We start from the raw sequence: 17102 nt of genomic DNA, 5'->3' as shown, positions 1-17102 counted from the left end.
TCTTCCTCTGCACTTTTATATGAGCTGGAAAAGCAATGAAGTCCATCATCACACATTTTTTTTTTTTTTGAAGGACTTCTATTTTTAGGAATGTGGCCAAAACAGACGATGTTATATTTCAGGACTGTTGATTGATAGGAATGAGTTAATTTGTTGGTATCAGTTTTTTATTATCAGAAAACCAGACTTCAGATTTCAGAACTTTTGCACACCTCTGCGCCCCCCCCCCTAAATTTTATACAAAGATTTACTTGTTTTATAAAATTGCAAGATTCTGCCCTGCTTGTGCATGCAGTACAATGTGTGTGTTTGTTTGCAAGTGTACATATATGTACGAACACGACACACATGCAGACGCGGGCCGAAACATTAGTAACACTCACAGTCACATAATAAGGTGGAACCAGCATCGCTCGCTATCTGGGGAAAACTCGGCAGAGTGGCCCACGGAGTCCATGTCCCTGTAGAAGGAGACACAACGTGGTGAGGCGGGCTGGCGTGGGGCGAACCGAGGCCTCCGGGCTCTAAGAGCGGGATCTAGGCCTGGGTCACTGGACCCACCTTGCTCCCCCCACCCAATCCCGGCTTGGTCACATGGAACAGCACTGGCTGTAAGCCCTTGGAGGGGGACACTGCATGTCAGCCTCACCTGGAGCTTAAACACCCTTCTGGAAGGAGTGTGTTAGTGCAAAGATGAACAGTGCGCTAGCAGTAATGCTGGCGTGGTCTCGATGCTTGGTGGGTGGAGGGGGAGATAAATTATTCAGCAGCTTAGAAAATAAGTCCCCCACCCTGTTGCGACCCAAATGCCCATACTGCTCATGGACAACAGCAGGCGGGCGACGGATCTCCTTTGCAACGGGGCTCATGGGGAGTGCAAGATGCAGCCCTGGTGTTTGTATGGCACAACCGTACTGCTGGCCCCTGAGCTGTACTGTCCCCCTCTGCTTGCCTCCAGCACTCAGACGGGCCACCTCGCGCCACTTTGTCCTTTTGTGTGTAGCTGGCATCTGTCCCATGGGGAGTTCCTCCACGCCTCTGCCCCACGAGGACAGCAAGCCAGGGGGGGAGAAGAGGAGCCAGAGGAGGAGAGGGAGGACAGGGAGAAGCGGGATGGAAAGAGGGGTGCCACACTTTCGACAGCGCCGTCCCTATTGGCATACCCCATTCGCCCCAAAACCTGCTCGCAAGACACGGCCAAGCCCCCGAAGAAAGAAAAGAGAAACAACAAACCGACAGTAAAACAATGAAGAGAACAACAAAAATAGTACGTTACCATTGAGGAGTTGCCTGCGAAGCGTGGCGTGGCGGCACAGCCTCTGAGAGTCCGGGAAGGGAGAAGTCCATCACGCAGAGCGGTCGTGTTACAGGAACAGCGGCCGACAGTTACAAAATCGCAGGGAGAACAAGAGAGGGAAAAAAGAGCTTGGGGCTGATGGGCAGCCCTGGAGATACACGCGTGGCAAAACGGAGACGAGGAGAGGAGGGGGAGCTGTATCATGGTGAGGAAGAGTGGCCCCGAAGAGCTACTTGTTGCACGGTTTGTGTTAGGCTTGCTGTGCAGCTGGCTGAAGCCAGAGGGTTAAAATCCAACGAGTAGTAAAAAGAAACCCTCCCTCTCCCTCCTGCACGCACAGTCACTCACAGGGGTGGAGGAACCAGCTGTGGAAATAGCTGCACTCTTTTTGTTTTTTTTCCCCCTCTTGTGCTGAATCCCCCGCCCCCCCCCCTCCCCACCCCCCCCACAGCAGACGAGCAGGAGGCGGAGGGAGGCAGGGACGGGCCAGAGCAGGAACCCGGCGGGCCAGTGGAGCAGAGCCCAGGCGGGGACGCAGCAGCAGGAACGAGGCTGAGTGTGCGAGTGTGCAGCTTCCTCAGTGAGGAGCTGTGTTACCGCCGGGGAGAGAGAGAGAGAGAGAGAGAGAGAGAGAAGGAGGGAGAGAGAGTGAAGGAGAGGGCGGGAAAAATGCAGGAAAAGGTGGAGGGACGGGAGGCAGAAGGGGGGGACACAGAATCCGCCCCTCTTGGCTGACGCAGGCGCAGTGCAGGGGCTCACGCCATTTTAACAAACTACACCTTGAGAGAAAAGTAAAGAGACGGAGAGAAGCAGATGAAAATAAAAAAACAAACTGAGCCAGGCTGCTGGGGGGGATGGATAATGCACTGTATTCCACAAGCCTGTACAAGGCGTCCCGAATTAGGAGTAGAAATAAACACCCTGACCGGTGATAGTTTGGCAGAGAGCAATTGGCTGAGATAGGAGCTGCAGGGACAGCAGTCAGGCCGGCACCGCCTTAAAGGCCCAACTGAGCGTGCGTGTGTGTACTCCTCCCCCCCCCCCCCCCCCCCCCGCCCCAAACTGTGATGCCAGAAACCATATTTGAACCAGTGAACTCAGCCCCTGTGTAAGAACAATCTCTGTATTTGGGCTGGAATGGGTCCGCGTGCTCTTGTAGAGGCCCAACCCACGATCCGTCGTGCCCCCCATCCTCGCGTCTGATGATATGGGATGGGAGCCGATTTCTAGGTTGTTCAGCTTTTACAATAAATAAATAAATAGAAAAAGACACACACACACACACACACACACACACATCAGAGTCCAAGCCCCCTGAAAGCAGACTCCACCAGCTTTCAAAACTCAGGAATAATAATGCAAACCGGCTGAACGCCTCTGAGTGATCCACTATTTCATACCCCCTTGCTGGCCTCGTGCTCTCAGTGATGAGTATTTGGCTTTTTCCATTTGTAGCAGATTACTGTAACACTATTGTAAAACAACTTCCTGCCTCCTCTGGCCATGATGCCAAAAATAAATAAATAAATAAATAAACAAAAATAGAACTGCAAAGAGGCTTTGCGCTCTGTCCCAGAGCGGGGAGAGCACAAAGGATGGGGAAAGACGGAGACTCTCCATCTGGAACAAAAAGAAAGTCTCTCGCCGTGTCGACACTAACCGACGCATTTCTCAGGCTTGTTTCCGCGGACGCTGCAGCGCGGGGAGAGACGAGGGATGGAGCTGATACACGACAAGGTGGAGAAACTTTCTTTGTGCTCCAAGACTTCTCCTCCTCCTGCGCGCAGTCTGAATATGGCTGCCACCGCCGCTGACTCAGGAGGCTTGTGCTCTGTGCCTCTCGGGCCAAGGGAGCCAGAGCTGCGCCCAAATGCTAGTGGGAGGGGGGGGAGGGTTCAGGAAAGGGGGGTCTGTTCACGGCCTCACGCCTCCCTCGCTCCTGCTGCCTGTCCTGCCCAAGCCGGCGACATCGGCCGGAGGTGGACGGTGCCCAGGACGCAGAAGATGGCCGGACGAGCAGAAGCAGTAAAGCGCTGTGCCTTTTTTTTTTCCTTCCCCAGATTTTGCTCCCGTTCTGTTTTTTTTTTTGTTTGGCATGGAGCAGGAGCCTCTTCCCGAGTGGAGTTGCTACGTCACATCTCGCCATGCCTCCGAACCAATTGAAAAATCAAGCGATTCGAGGAACATTATATACATTCAATCAGAGAAAAAAAAAAGACCGACATGAAGGACACATAAGGAAGAAATCCCAGACGTCCCTGCTAGGCTTTCGTAGAAGTAGGTATTTAGAAGGTATTTATCTGCCTAACCGGTTCATTCTTCATAAACCCCCGCTAGTTGTATAGTCACTAATCTGCAGCTGAAATCTATAACCTTGGCAGGGGCTGCACACTGTACATTGCAGGAAGTTCAGTTAAGGATACAGTTTTGGTTTTGGGTCTGCTGCCAACTCTCGACAGCGCGCTCCTCTGCGCAGTGCTACACCTCCCCGGAGAGCACTGGTGAGGCACAGATCGAATGTGCTTTCGCAACGTTTTAACTGAGACAATTCCTTAATGGCCCTCAGACAGGAGTTCCTCTGCTTTCACACATCAAGGGGTAAACTTCTAAAGTTTGTGAGTCAGTGTTACAGTGTTTCTTTCACACTAAGAAACCACTTCTTAAAAATATGCCGGACCAATTTGTACGTCAGAGAAAAAAAATTCGAATTATTTGTGTCTGTAAAGAACACAGGAGTACAGTAAAATACAAAAATAGACTCAAGCAAAAGTAAAAAACGTAATAAAAAAAAAAATGTTAAAAAAATTAAATCATAAGGACCACAAAATGGTTAAAAAATGACAGAACAAAACTAGGAAACACCTAAACGGGATGTAAAAAATAAAGAAATAAAGTACATAAGTTAAAAATATCTAAATTATGTTAAAAAACAAAAAAGCACTCCAACACAATAAAAAATATACAACAGCGGTCAGAAACATCTAAATGTGTGTGTGTGTATGTGTGTGTGTGTGTGTGAATTAAAAAACACAGGAGTACTCCAATACGCAAAGTAGTAACATCTAAAGCTATGTGTATTTTCACACTCACACATACAAAACGATATCTGACAAGGCATTAGTGTAGCTTATACTACAATAAGTTTTTGGGCATGAGCTCAGTGTTTTAGCAGGACCTTAACCCAGTCGTATGATGACGAAGAGCATGACCCCGATTGAATAATCCTGCAGCTCTTCGCTTAAGTGCTGCAAGCCCTGAACAAAATGGTTCACTTTTGCCATGTTATCTCTAAGGGGAATCTCTCCATTGGTATAATGTCAATATTTAAATTTGTTATTCCTCAGCAAAAGTATACAATCACTTCTTTACAGTCCTACTAGCCAGTAAATTTAAGGGGCTACGGCTTATCTTAACCAAGAAAAAATGTTTTGTGCTATAGATATGTAAATAATAATAAGTAAATAAAAAATTAATCCCATAAGGATATTAACTTTAGTATTTTTTTTCACGTTGGAATAGGCTTTTTCCAGATTACATTAAACAAATACTGTTTTTATAAGTAATAAATTAATTCCACAACATTTAAAACTAAACTGTATTGCAAACATCATTTTTAAGGCACTTTAAGTGCACTTACTGGAGTAAATTTGTTTGGTGGTAAGCAGCAGAAGTATTTTAAATGATGCACTCTATAACTGTTTTCAGACACAACTGAGGCAACAGTCAAATACGGAAAATAAAATACTATTTAATTCCTCTCCTGCCAAACAAAAAAATTGTAATCACACACAATTCATTTTGAAGAGGAAAAATGTATAATTGCAAAACATAGGTTGGTTATGCTGAGCTATTTTAAAAAATGCAGGGAAAATTAGCTTATTTAATGTAGGAGAATAAACAAGCTACATGCAATCAATGCTGAGTTTTGCAAAAATTAAAAATAGTTTAAGGATGATTAATGTTAATCTCCAGATGGCACATGAATCCTCCCAAACAAGCAGAACAATTAATATTAGCGTCAGGAAGGTTATTTTTTTTGGGGGGTGGGATCCTAGAACAGAGACTCCCATGATTAAACTGCATATTAAACTGTCTGCCAGTGAGGATGCTGACGGCACTTTAAAATATAACCACACTAAACAAGTTACAACCTATTTCATTTCTGACATGCTGTGTAAGGGATGGTCCATTACAATGTTGTTGTTTTTTCCCAGTCTCAGGGTTCCTCTAGTACTTTTTCATTTAAAAGAATTACTGAGTTTGTTCCTGTCAATCAGATTAGCAAACAAAAAAGTGTCCCTCTGATGAGAACATCTTTTTAGTTTTTTCTTTTGTCTGTCTCTCTCAGGTTCTCTGGAAATTATTCTGGTGGCTTGAAAGGCCACAATTCAGTTCCCAACTCAAACCTTAAATATGAAATTGAGGCAAAGGATCCTAATGTCGACGTCCGTGTGCTTGTACTCCTACATCCTGCAGGACTTTCGGGAAAAACAAGGACTTAAAAATATTAGGAGATGATGTTTAGGGAGGGCAGATAGAGGTTGTGAATGAGTAGAGAGAAGATATGAGGTGTGGAAGCTGAAGACAAGGGTGGATCTAGGATGAAAGACAAGGTACGTAGGAGCACAGCAGGCTTGAGACTCTGTCGGCACTCAGGAGTCGTGCCCGGGGGTCACAATGGTGGTCTAATTTGCGCCCCGCACGTGTCTGAACAACTTCTCCATTACTGCCATGACCTCAGAGGTCACTCCGTATTGAGAGGGGAACAAAGGGCATGACCTCAGGGTCAAAGGGCTTGGCTGGGAGTAGGGGGGCCCTGCTGAGTGTGGCGGTGTTTTCTTTGAGGAGGTAAAGAGCACTAACACACTAACTAAAGGAGATTAGGGGCCCATCCACACTGGAGCTCTACTCAGGGTGACATAAATCACCTCCTACTTAGTGCCGAGTCAAGCGGAGGCTCTGGGGGCCAGGAGAGCAGCAAGAAAACTGATATGTATACCTGTATGTGTGATTATGTGATGTATGTGCTCTACATACACATACAGACTGTGACTGTAACCTCAGGGATGGGAGAGCAGCAAGAAAGTTGATATATATACCTGTATGTGTGATTATGTGGTGTATGAATTGTACACGTACATACAGACGGTGAATAACCTCAGGGAGAGGAGAGCAACAAAAAAATTATGCATACCTGTGTGTGTGATTACATGGTGCAAGGATGGGCAAAAAGAAATGAATATCTATTTTGATACAAAATATCTGCAAGTATATCACAATAAATATACACAGCCAAGCATCAAAATAAAATACTTATATTTTATACTTATATAATATTTTGCATACTTCTATTCTATATCAGCCTGCTCCTTCACAAGCACACTGACTCAAATGGCCAAGTATAAGAGTAGCATTATTTTCACTGCTTATCGAGACACTACAGATGCGAAACCAAACAAAAGATCAAATATCCCAATAATATATCCTAACTACTCTTGGGAACACGTGAAAAAATGAAAATCAAATGAAAAACTAATATTATAAACTAATAATAAATTCAGAAAAAAATTGCTTTTTTGTAATTTAATTAACAGCTGCTTACTTTTCTACACCACTAGATGCAAATAACTCGAAACCACAAAATTTTAAATGAAAAATGACAAACACAATTTAAGTACTCCACTCAGCAACATCTTAACCTTAAACACGAATAGGCCTGAATCGACCTTTAAGTCTTGTTTCAACACATGTCATAAACTATTGACTCTAATGTAAACAGAACATTACAATGGCATGTGCTGAAAAATCACAAAAGTAAAATTGAAATAACTTACATTATTCTTATGTAGCATGTACGAAAAATCTAATAATCGAGACAAACATGTTCTACAGCACAGGCTTTTAATGCCACTGGTCTGAAAGGTATGAGAAAATGTCACACCACATGGTTTAGCTTTACAGAGGCATTGTCTGATAGCCACTCTAATGTCTGAATGCAGAGGAGCCCAAACATATGTTGTCTTATGGATTATGGACGTTTCTTTCACCATCTGTGTGTCCTCTAACAAAATGGAGTTGAAAGTGACAGCCGAGGGGGTCACAAAATGGAGGACAAAGCAGGACAGCACAACATAGAAACCTCCTTTCGAACCGCATGACTATCCGTGTCCATGTTGCTACACTTAGAAGGTATCAGACCTGGCTGTTCAATGCAGATGTGGACCACAGCAACCGACTGCAATCAGATCAAAAAAAACCATTTATACACACACACACACACACACACACACACACACACACACACACACACACACACACACAGCTGAATGTGAAAACATATCTCCAAGACTTCTGACACGACACAAAAATAGAAACGCATATAACAATTCAAATTGTAACGTTTCAGTCCCTATTCAGAAAGTCCAGTATAATAATCATTAAGGGCAAAAATGAAAAAGGACAGTCCACCTTTACTTATCATCTCAACTGAGTGCAGAACTGTACTTAACTGTAGGTATGCAATGACACATAAGAGAATGGTGCAAAGGAAAATTAATTTATAATATGCTTTTAAAATGCATTAAAAATATATAATTAAAATCAGTAAATCTGTCACATTAGCCGACAAAATAACCGTTTCACATTATCAACATCATAAACTCTAAATAAGACCTACTTCTGTTTTATGGGCTGTTTATTGGACCATAAAATATATTATTTAAATGGTATGCTATGCCCATTTGTTTAATTTGGAGAAAATAAGTGTTTTACCTCCACTTTAAAAAGCGATTGACAAATGATCAGGACAGAGAGCGGCTTTTTGAACGGTGCCGGCGAGGTTAAGGAACAGCCACGTTGCTTGAAATGGGGGTTCAGGAGGCTCGGGATGTCATTGTGTTTTAGGAGCTGATTGAATTCTATGACAAAGCTTTTCCTTTTAATTGTGTAGCATGGCCATGGGCAAACGGTACAACTTTTCAGCCGACTGACCTGCAGCAGATTTCGCTTACTTTTTTCCAGGTACATGTAAATGGCAAATGCAATATCTTTGCCCTAACTAAAGTAAGAAGTACAAGTACGAATGTGAAATTGTATGTATGCATATATAACACATGAAATAAAGTCATTCTTATTAATGATAGAATCAGTAGGAGTGAAATTAAATTAAATTAAAGCTAAAATACAGCTACAAAATTTAATGAGAACTATTGACATTAGTAACTGAAGAAATATAATTTTCTAGCTTGCAGAAAAATCATGTATTCAGCAGTTTGAGAAGGAACTGTGTTCTGAAAATATATGAAAATATTAGGCAAACATCTAATAGTGGTTATAACTTGCAACTTTTACAGAATGCATTTTAATCATATCTTGCAATACTAAATGCATTTAATGAACAATGAAATTAATAAAAAAAATCAAACCCATTTAAAGTAAGAGATTGGTGAGTATTGTTTAACAACGTGTTTCTTGAGAAAGAGAGACTAATCTGAATTGAAACAGGGCTCTTGCTAACTTTAACGTCGATAGACTTATTCTGGTCCCAACTTAAGGAGCAGAATACACAAAAGAGATATTAAAATGTTTTGTGTTCACTATACAGTATTTTTAGAAGAGTATTAAATGTAGCTGCAAAATTCTTGCAGGGAAAATACCTGTGAGAATAAAGTTAGAAAGCAGATGGGATCATTGCATATTTTAGGGCTTTGCAGCTGTGGTTTATTGTGCGGCTTTAATTTGGATTTTATGTCTTCAAGGTGTATGTGCAAAATCGTGTACATCCGTGTGTAGGAAGCTCACATGTTCATTATTTCAAAAAGTGGGCAGCATTGTTTGTCCTATCACAAAAAATAAGAAATTAAATATTATGCTTCAGAAGTTTGAAATCCAAAAGATGGAGAAAAAAGACTTAATGGAAGACGCTTTATTTTACTAACGCAGGGCTCTCAGGGTGAACAAATTATTAATTCAAAGATTCAGTTCACAAATTAGGAGTAGAATATGACAAAATAATACTGTGAAGTCTTGTTTATATTCTGTCACAAATGAGCTGAGCATGACCTCTCCGGATCATTAGGTTCCCATACTACCGTGGAGGATCAAATTAAACTGTACAAATGAAATTAATAAGAATGTAAAGCAAACCTATAACATTAAATATATTTCAAGTATTAACTGAAAAATAACCTGGTCATTAAACAATCTTCAATACAATTTCACTATAGAATATTGAACCCCAACGATTATAAACAGGCTCCTGTAACATGAAAAATTATTTGATTTAATTCTAATATCCTTTTAACCTGAAAGACTTTTATCAAAGATGAGGAGAATTTATTTCATATACATTCATGTTTAACAGAACAAAACTGAAATACCCATAGGCCTTCAATGCAAAATGTGAAATATCCATCCATATGTGAAAAACATTAATTATAGTTTCCTTTTAAATATTATTAATGCCATACTGAGTAACATTTAATATTTTGTATGTCCAGCATTTTATTTAACGACTTATGTTATTTATACAAATAAGATCTTATCTTGTGTCCATAAGTACACAAATACTTATATACATGACAGAAACATATTTCGCTGTAGAAAAAAACTATTAAAATTTCATGAATTATCATTTTGAAATTGTTATTTACTAGCAACAAAAATAATAAAGAACTGAACTGAAAGAAGAGTATTTTAATTAACAGAAAAAAGTTAATGGATTAATAATTTTCCATACATGCTCTGAATCAAAATATTGAAAAACTAAAACTTAAGGGTTTTGCTATAAATTTAAACACTGCACTTGAATGTAGGCAAAAAATATCCATCACAAAAAAATATGTATAAGGTTAATGGTATTTCTTGGTGGGGTTGAGCATGGAGATCATACAACAAATAAAAGCATTAAAAAAACTTTAAAATAAAATATAATACTCACCTACCCAGGGCTTGCTTGTCTACACAAATACTCAGTACTTGTCACTGATTTATGACTACTTAATTCTCCCCTTTTTTAATGAGTTTCTACAAATACAATTAAATGAAAGAGGAAAAACTTAAAATTGTAAAAAAAAAAGATGATATATAGGATAAACATGAAAAATAAAGTTATGAATAAATGCTTTAAATATTTTTAACTCACACAAAGCTATCCTGTAATTAAAGTACAATAATAAATATAATAACAATAATAATTATTATTATTGTTATTATTACTACTACTACTATTGCTAATACAACTATTATTATCATTATTAACATGGCATGAATGAGGGCACCAGACACACATATCACTCTGCTCCCGTTCTGTCCCACCTCTGTCATAGAAGAACTCACCTTGCTAGAAACCCGGCAGGATCTCCCTCCACACCAGTTCTGACCCAGATGCGTGGTACTGTGCTCGTCCAAACTGTGCCTAACTGGTGCTTTATTTTCTGCCTGGCATCCTGAAGCTGGTGGATGGAATAGCCCAGGCGGTGAGCTGAGCAGTAACTGAGATATGATTGATATTCTCGCAAAAAAATGAAACGGTCTCTTTACATCCAACATGGATGGCCCGCATCTCCCTGTTTCTCCAGGTGGCTGCTGAAAACATGCCATCTTCAAATTTTTACGAAGCGGAAATTCAACCCGAAGCACACGGCTATCGATACCTGGGCCATATCAGAACAGGATGGGCTACCAGATGAAAACCCTGTTTTTTTATATGCATATTAACCCAGGGTATTGTGTTTGCGGCCGGGAATCAAATCCAATTCCCGGATAATGCACAGAATTCTAAGAAAAAATGATGATGATGAAGATGATAATAATAATAATACTGATTATGCAAGTACTTCAGTTCAAAACACACTATCCCTTTATGGTCCATCCAGCGTGGAAAAAATGAACTGCAGATTTCATACACCAGAATATTTTAAGAAGAAATGTTTGATAGCATATAAAAGAGGCCCAAAAACAATATAACTAACCATATACACCAAAATGATACCCTAATATGTATTCATGTACATAAGCCTTCATTGGTCAGATACCAACAGATATCTCCTAAAATAATATAAACATTCAGACTTCCTTCTAGAGCCTCAAGGCCTAGACGTGAGTGTGCGTATCCTGCCTGTCTGCTCATGTGTTCTCTGCACTAGCAGCAGACCCTGAGAGAGGCATGCTGGTGTTTCACAATCTCGTGTTTCAGCGAGGGCGTCAGGGCCTTGGCCCAGACAGGCAAGGGCCAGAGCGTTCCTCCGTCCGAGCCCTGCGCTGCCTGCCACGCCCTTCTTGTCTCTGTTGCCTATGCTTATGGAACTAGGCAAAAAGGCACAGGGCAATAGCCGGAGTGGAGGCAGTGAGACACAGAGTACTGGAGACATCGGAAGCAATTAGATATAGAGCACTGAGGAAAGTGGAGGGAGCGAGACACACAGAACCAGGGACAGTAAAGGCAGCGAGACACACAGAACCAGGGACAGTAAAGGCAGCGAGACACACAGAACCAGGGACAGTGAAGGCAGCGAGACACACAGAACCAGGGTGTAGTGTAAGATATTTTCCTGGGCACCTGCAGCCTGAACATGAGCGGTCATTTTACCTGTCCCATGAGGACGCAAAAGAGGGGTGGAAAAAGACAATACTAAAGAATTATATAACACCATCATTGCTGTATCATCACTAAAGAAAACCTGTTTCTCCTATATAGGAAGATATTTTTAGAGCGTAGTTTCCAGCATGCATTTAGGGGTATGTGGGGGGTACAGAAAGCACTAGGGATACCACCCGTGCAGAGTGGTTAAAGGCCCAAACACCAGGAGCAATGTGTTCATAGCCTGCCCACAACAAAAGACCCCTCTATCTCCTGATTCGGAACCATAGACCATACGATAAACTGACAAACACGCATACAGGAAACAACAAAAGATACAGTATACCGACACATAAATATACAGGGTGGGCCATTTATATGGATACACCTTAATAAAATGGGAATGGTTGGTGATATTAACTTCCTGTTTGTGGCACAATAGTATATGTGAGGGGGAAAATTTTTCAAGATGGGTGGTGACCATGGTGGCCATTTTGAAGTCGGCCATTTTGGATCCAACTTTTGTTTTTTCAATAGGAAGAGGGTTATGTGACACATCAAACTTATTGGGAATTTCACAAGAAAAACAATGGTGTGCTTGGTTTTAACATAACTTTATTCTTTCATGAGTTATTTACAAGTTTCTGACCATTTATAAAATGATAATTACTTATAAAATGTGTTTACAAACAGGAAGTTAATATTACCAACCATTCCCATTTTATTAAGGTGTATCCATATAAATGGCCCACCCTGTAGAACTAAAAACTACAGAAGATAAAGTAAACTGACACAAACATACAGGAATCTAAAGGATACATAGTATATTGACACATACAGGAACCTACAGAAGATACGGTATACTGGCACAACTATACAGGGAACTACAGGACATATGGTATACTGGCACATAACAATAGCAACTGATGCTAACAATGCGACTGGATCATGGTTTTGAACCATAGTGTAGTCTTTGATATAGTTGACCATTCTTCTATTACAGAGACCTGAATTTGATTTTGGGTTGTGGGGAAAGGTGTTGAAGTATCTTAAATCCTATTTGACTAATCAATATTAATATGCTCATGTCTCCAATAACTGTACTCTATCATCAAAATCACTGGTCAAATCTGGAGTCCTACAAGGATCAGTTATTGGTCCAATATCATTGTCTCTCTTCATGCTCCCATTAAGCAAACATGAACTAAACATGAGCAAACATAATGTTAATTATCACTCCTACAGTATGCCGACAACACCCAAATATACATTTCAGCTACATCTAATGATACCTTATCTATTGTCACAGTAGTCAATTGCTTTAATGAAGTTAAGAATTGAATGTGTGAAAACTTTTCTCACTCAATGAAGAGAAAACCAAGGTTCTGCTGCTTGGTGACAAATCCGTGGATAGGTCTGCCAAACTCTCCACATTCTGCTCTGAGGGGCTGAACATATCCCTCAGCCCATAACTTAGGCACCACCTTAAATACGGGCCTCTGGATCAAATTGCACGTGGATCCAGTATCAAAGGTAGGCTCTCAATAGCCAGGTAACATTGCCAAACTATGTTTTCTCATTATTAAAGACATTGACAAACAAATATATGCTTTTGTATACAGTTGGATAGACTACAGTCATGTATCGCATGATGACAGGGATACGTTCTGAGAAATGCATTGTTAGGCGATATTTTCATTGTGAAAACATCATAAAGTGTACTTGCACAAACCTAGATTGTATAGTCCACTATGCACCTAGGCTACAGTAACCTTTTTTATAAGTAGAAAGGGTACACTTTAAAATAACAAAAGGTAGTACATACATAAATAAATACATAAACCAGTAACATAGTTGTTTATTGTAATTATCAAGCATTATGTACTGTATAAAACTGCATGTGTTATACTTTTATATGACTGGCAGAGCAGTAGGTTTTCTTTAGACCAACATTGCCACAAACACGTGAGTAATGCATTGTGCTACAATGTTACGACAGCTGCGATGTCACTAGATGACAGGAATTTTTCGGCTCTAGTACAATATAATCATATGGGGCCACCGTCACATATTTCGATCCGTCATTGACTAAAGCTTTGTTATGTGGCGCATAACTGTACTATAATTTTCCATTATCTGGGAGCACACATCACACATTAAGCACCTTACAGCACATTGAAAATGCAGCAACTCGAATTGTCACTAGGAGCAGGAAGTTTGAACACATAACCCCTGCTCTTACTTCCCTACACTGACTTCCTGTTAGGTTCAGGAATGACTTCAAAGTTTTGCTACTTACATATAAGGCACTCAAAGCTCTAGCACCTGCCTACTTAAGGGAACTAATTCAAGTTTACAAGCCGCATCGTCCACTCAGATCACAGACCACACAGGCTTCCTTGACATTCCACATATAAATAAAGTAACAGTTAGCAATAAAGCCTTCTGCTACAGAGCCCTATATTGTGGAATGGTTTGCCAACTCATGATCAGAAAGCTGAAATGGTCTCAGTCTTTAAATCTCAACTAAAGTCCTATTACTTCAGTTTAGCCAACCCGCAACTTAACACATAACACATTTTAACTATGGCTGCTGATGCTGCGGTACATGCCATTTTCATCAAGAGCACTTGTCCATTAATGTGTCTATGCATGTCCTGACCACCCATGTTCTCTGCCTTTCTTCCCACATGTCTGGATGGTACCCAAGTTTTTGTGATTACTCTCCTCTGTTGTCATGTGATATACTGACATACAAACACACCGGAAAATACAGGACTCAATACAGCATTTACATACATAAACACAGAGAGATGCACACTGAACATGTATAGACAAATGCACACATGTACATAGTACTACATATACCTACATACACACACATAATATGATTGTAACAAATGCTGATTGGCCCACAGCACTGGGAAACCCGAGTGTGATCACACACACACATGTGCAATATATTCCCCTCCAGGAGTCAGATAGACTAAATCAATGGTTACCAAACTTTTTGAAACTAAGAGCTAGTTCATAGGTACTGAGCCATATATGAAGTGCTACCAGATTGAAATACCCTCTTAAACTTATCTAAACTTCATGTTTAATAAACGTGCTTTAAATGCTTTTTTTTACATATTGTCATTTTCAAATCTATATAAATGCAAATGTGATTAAAGAAGAATAGCAACAGGATAAAATAAAAATTTTAGACGCTGCTCACTGGTGAGCTGTGCTGTTTTTAAAACAGGTCTGCACATGACTCATGTGGCCCTTGGGGGCATCCTGTTGGTGACCCCTGGACTAAATGGCAGGAGAGAGCAAAGGGGCAGAATGAGAGAGAGAGAGAGAGAGAGAGAGAGAGAAGGGTTGGAGAAAGACAATGAGGGGAGTGTGCCAAGGGAGGGTGTAGAGGGGGGTGTGCCAGGGGAGGGACAGGGCATGTCAAGGGAGGGGACAGAAGGAGACGGGTGGGGGGGGGGGTGCAGGGGGTGGAGTGTGTGCCAGGGGGTGGGGAAAGAGTGGGGGGGTATGCTGGGGCAGAGTGTGCCTTGGGAGGGGGTGGAGAGAGAGAGCAATGGGGTGAAGGGACAGGTTTAATGCATAATGCCTGACTTGACAATTATAGGAGATAAAGAGGGGTGAGATGAGAGGATAAGAAAGCTGTGGTGGCTCATCATGTACTTCCAGCCTGTCTGAGCTGACCTCTGACCTGGTACGACTGGGAAATGTGCAAATTTGCTGACTTTGGCAGAGTAAACAATGAGAGTTATTGAACTGAGCCTGATTTTAGCAATGGGGCTGTGATTATAAGACCTGGGAGTGTCTGGGGGTGGCAGGGGGGTACAGGTACTTTATCCAGGAACCCATCTACTTTCTGATTGCTTATTATTTAAGTCAGGTTCACAAGGTGCAGTTACACTGTATCAGTGAAACCAGTAAGCTAACATCAGACTAATGATCCGCCTCAAAGTCATAGAAGCCCAGAGCAGCAGGTCGAAGTCACCCCATTCCCGGGCAACCATGATGAGGCAGACCCATGAGCCCAGGCTTTGGTGCATAAATTTGCCTTTGATATAACATGCTGAGTCATTTACACAAAAGCAACGTACTGCTTTGGTTATGGGAAGTGGAGGGCTGTGGGCTGTCGGTGGGAGCGCCAGTGTTCTGCGTGACGATATTTCTGACTTACAGGCTCCTCTCTTGCTCCACTGACATCAGCTGGGCCCAGTACCCCCAGGCCCGAGGTGCCCAGTGCGCTTGAACATCATGGAGGTCATCCCTTGCAGAGCTGGTAATTCTGAACCTCTCTCTATTTCATGCTCCTTTGCTTCCCTGAGGTGGACCAACCACAAAACAGAAAACGCAGAATGGCTGCTTTCGCCAGGCTTTCCTTGCTGGTGACTATGCATAACCACCGTGATCTACATGAAGTACGCGATGAAGCCCTGAAGGACTGAGGCCTCCTTCACAAGGGGTGAAGATATTTTTTGGCACGTTTCCATTATAGTTGATTTACAAAAAAGTAGATAATAAAAGTAGATTACTGTATTAAATACGATATAAATAATATTAGCCTAGACAGCTATATGTATAATGAGTGGTATGAACGGCAGCTGTCTTTTAAATGAGTCAAAAATAAAGAGAGCTGAAGTCTGAATTATTGCAAAATGTGTTGTTCAGTTATTTTAGTCACATAGAATCCAAAAGGCTTTTTACAAGTAAGTCACAACCTGATTAATTTATTTTTCCCATTCACTTGGCGATCAGCTCTCTGTAATACGGTTTGGAGAGTCACTGCTGCCAGTGTGGTGTTGCGATGGACACTGGCAGACGAGAGGCCCAAGGGGTGGGCAGGGGGACCGCCGCTTCATTTTTGAGGTCAGAGCCCTCGCTAGGCAATGGCAGCTCTTGGACCCTACTGGTGAGTCAGCCTCAGGAGGAACAATACTGCCAGAGCAAGGGGAACAGGAAGAGAGAGTGATGACTTCCTCTATGGCGACCAATAAGAGCAGGCCTCAGCAGTGCTGTCATGTTATTTGATTCAGAGAGCCTAAAAGAACACAAACATGTAAACAGCAAGTGCAGTAAATTTATTATGTAAGAGAGTAATGTTTTATGGTCATGGTTTTAATATCCATCCATCCATCTTCCAAACCACTTATCCTACTGGGTTGCAGGGGGTCTGGAGCCTATGCCGGAAGCAATGGGCACGAGGCAGGGAACAAC

At 41.6% G+C, this 17102-nt stretch overlaps 1 protein-coding gene and 1 long non-coding RNA gene across 9 annotated transcripts in view; one reads left to right on the top strand and one right to left on the bottom strand.

Annotated features, from left to right (window-relative positions):
* The window catches only part of LOC125738284 (peroxisome proliferator-activated receptor alpha-like), a 100593-nt gene that overhangs the window by 49292 nt on the left and 34199 nt on the right, over positions 1-17102 (bottom strand). For 3 of the 7 annotated variants that reach the window (XM_049007110.1, XM_049007111.1, XM_049007112.1), the window contains exons 1-2: positions 1277-1712; positions 384-461 (exon numbers count right to left, since the gene is read on the bottom strand). The exons of 2 other annotated variants lie outside the window; for them this stretch is intronic. The gene's annotated coding sequence lies outside the window, so the exon portion shown is untranslated. Of the gene's footprint in view, positions 1-383; positions 462-1276; positions 1713-17102 lie in introns of those variants that run through there. 2 more of the 7 variants (XM_049007115.1, XM_049007120.1) reach the window with 1 other exon arrangement.
* Positions 2582-16533, top strand: LOC125738294 (uncharacterized). 2 transcript variants are annotated; one of them, XR_007396778.1, is made up of 2 exons: positions 2582-3574; positions 16068-16533. It is a non-coding gene; the product is annotated as an uncharacterized LOC125738294 (long non-coding RNA). The 2 variants fall into 2 exon arrangements; XR_007396779.1 differs by having other exon boundaries at positions 2582-3589.

Source organism: Brienomyrus brachyistius, chromosome 3, assembly GCF_023856365.1.
Source record: "Brienomyrus brachyistius isolate T26 chromosome 3, BBRACH_0.4, whole genome shotgun sequence".
NCBI lineage: Eukaryota > Metazoa > Chordata > Actinopteri > Osteoglossiformes > Mormyridae > Brienomyrus > Brienomyrus brachyistius.
The sequence above is the reverse complement of the archived record's forward strand: the minus strand, read 5'-3'. Positions and strand labels throughout refer to the sequence as shown.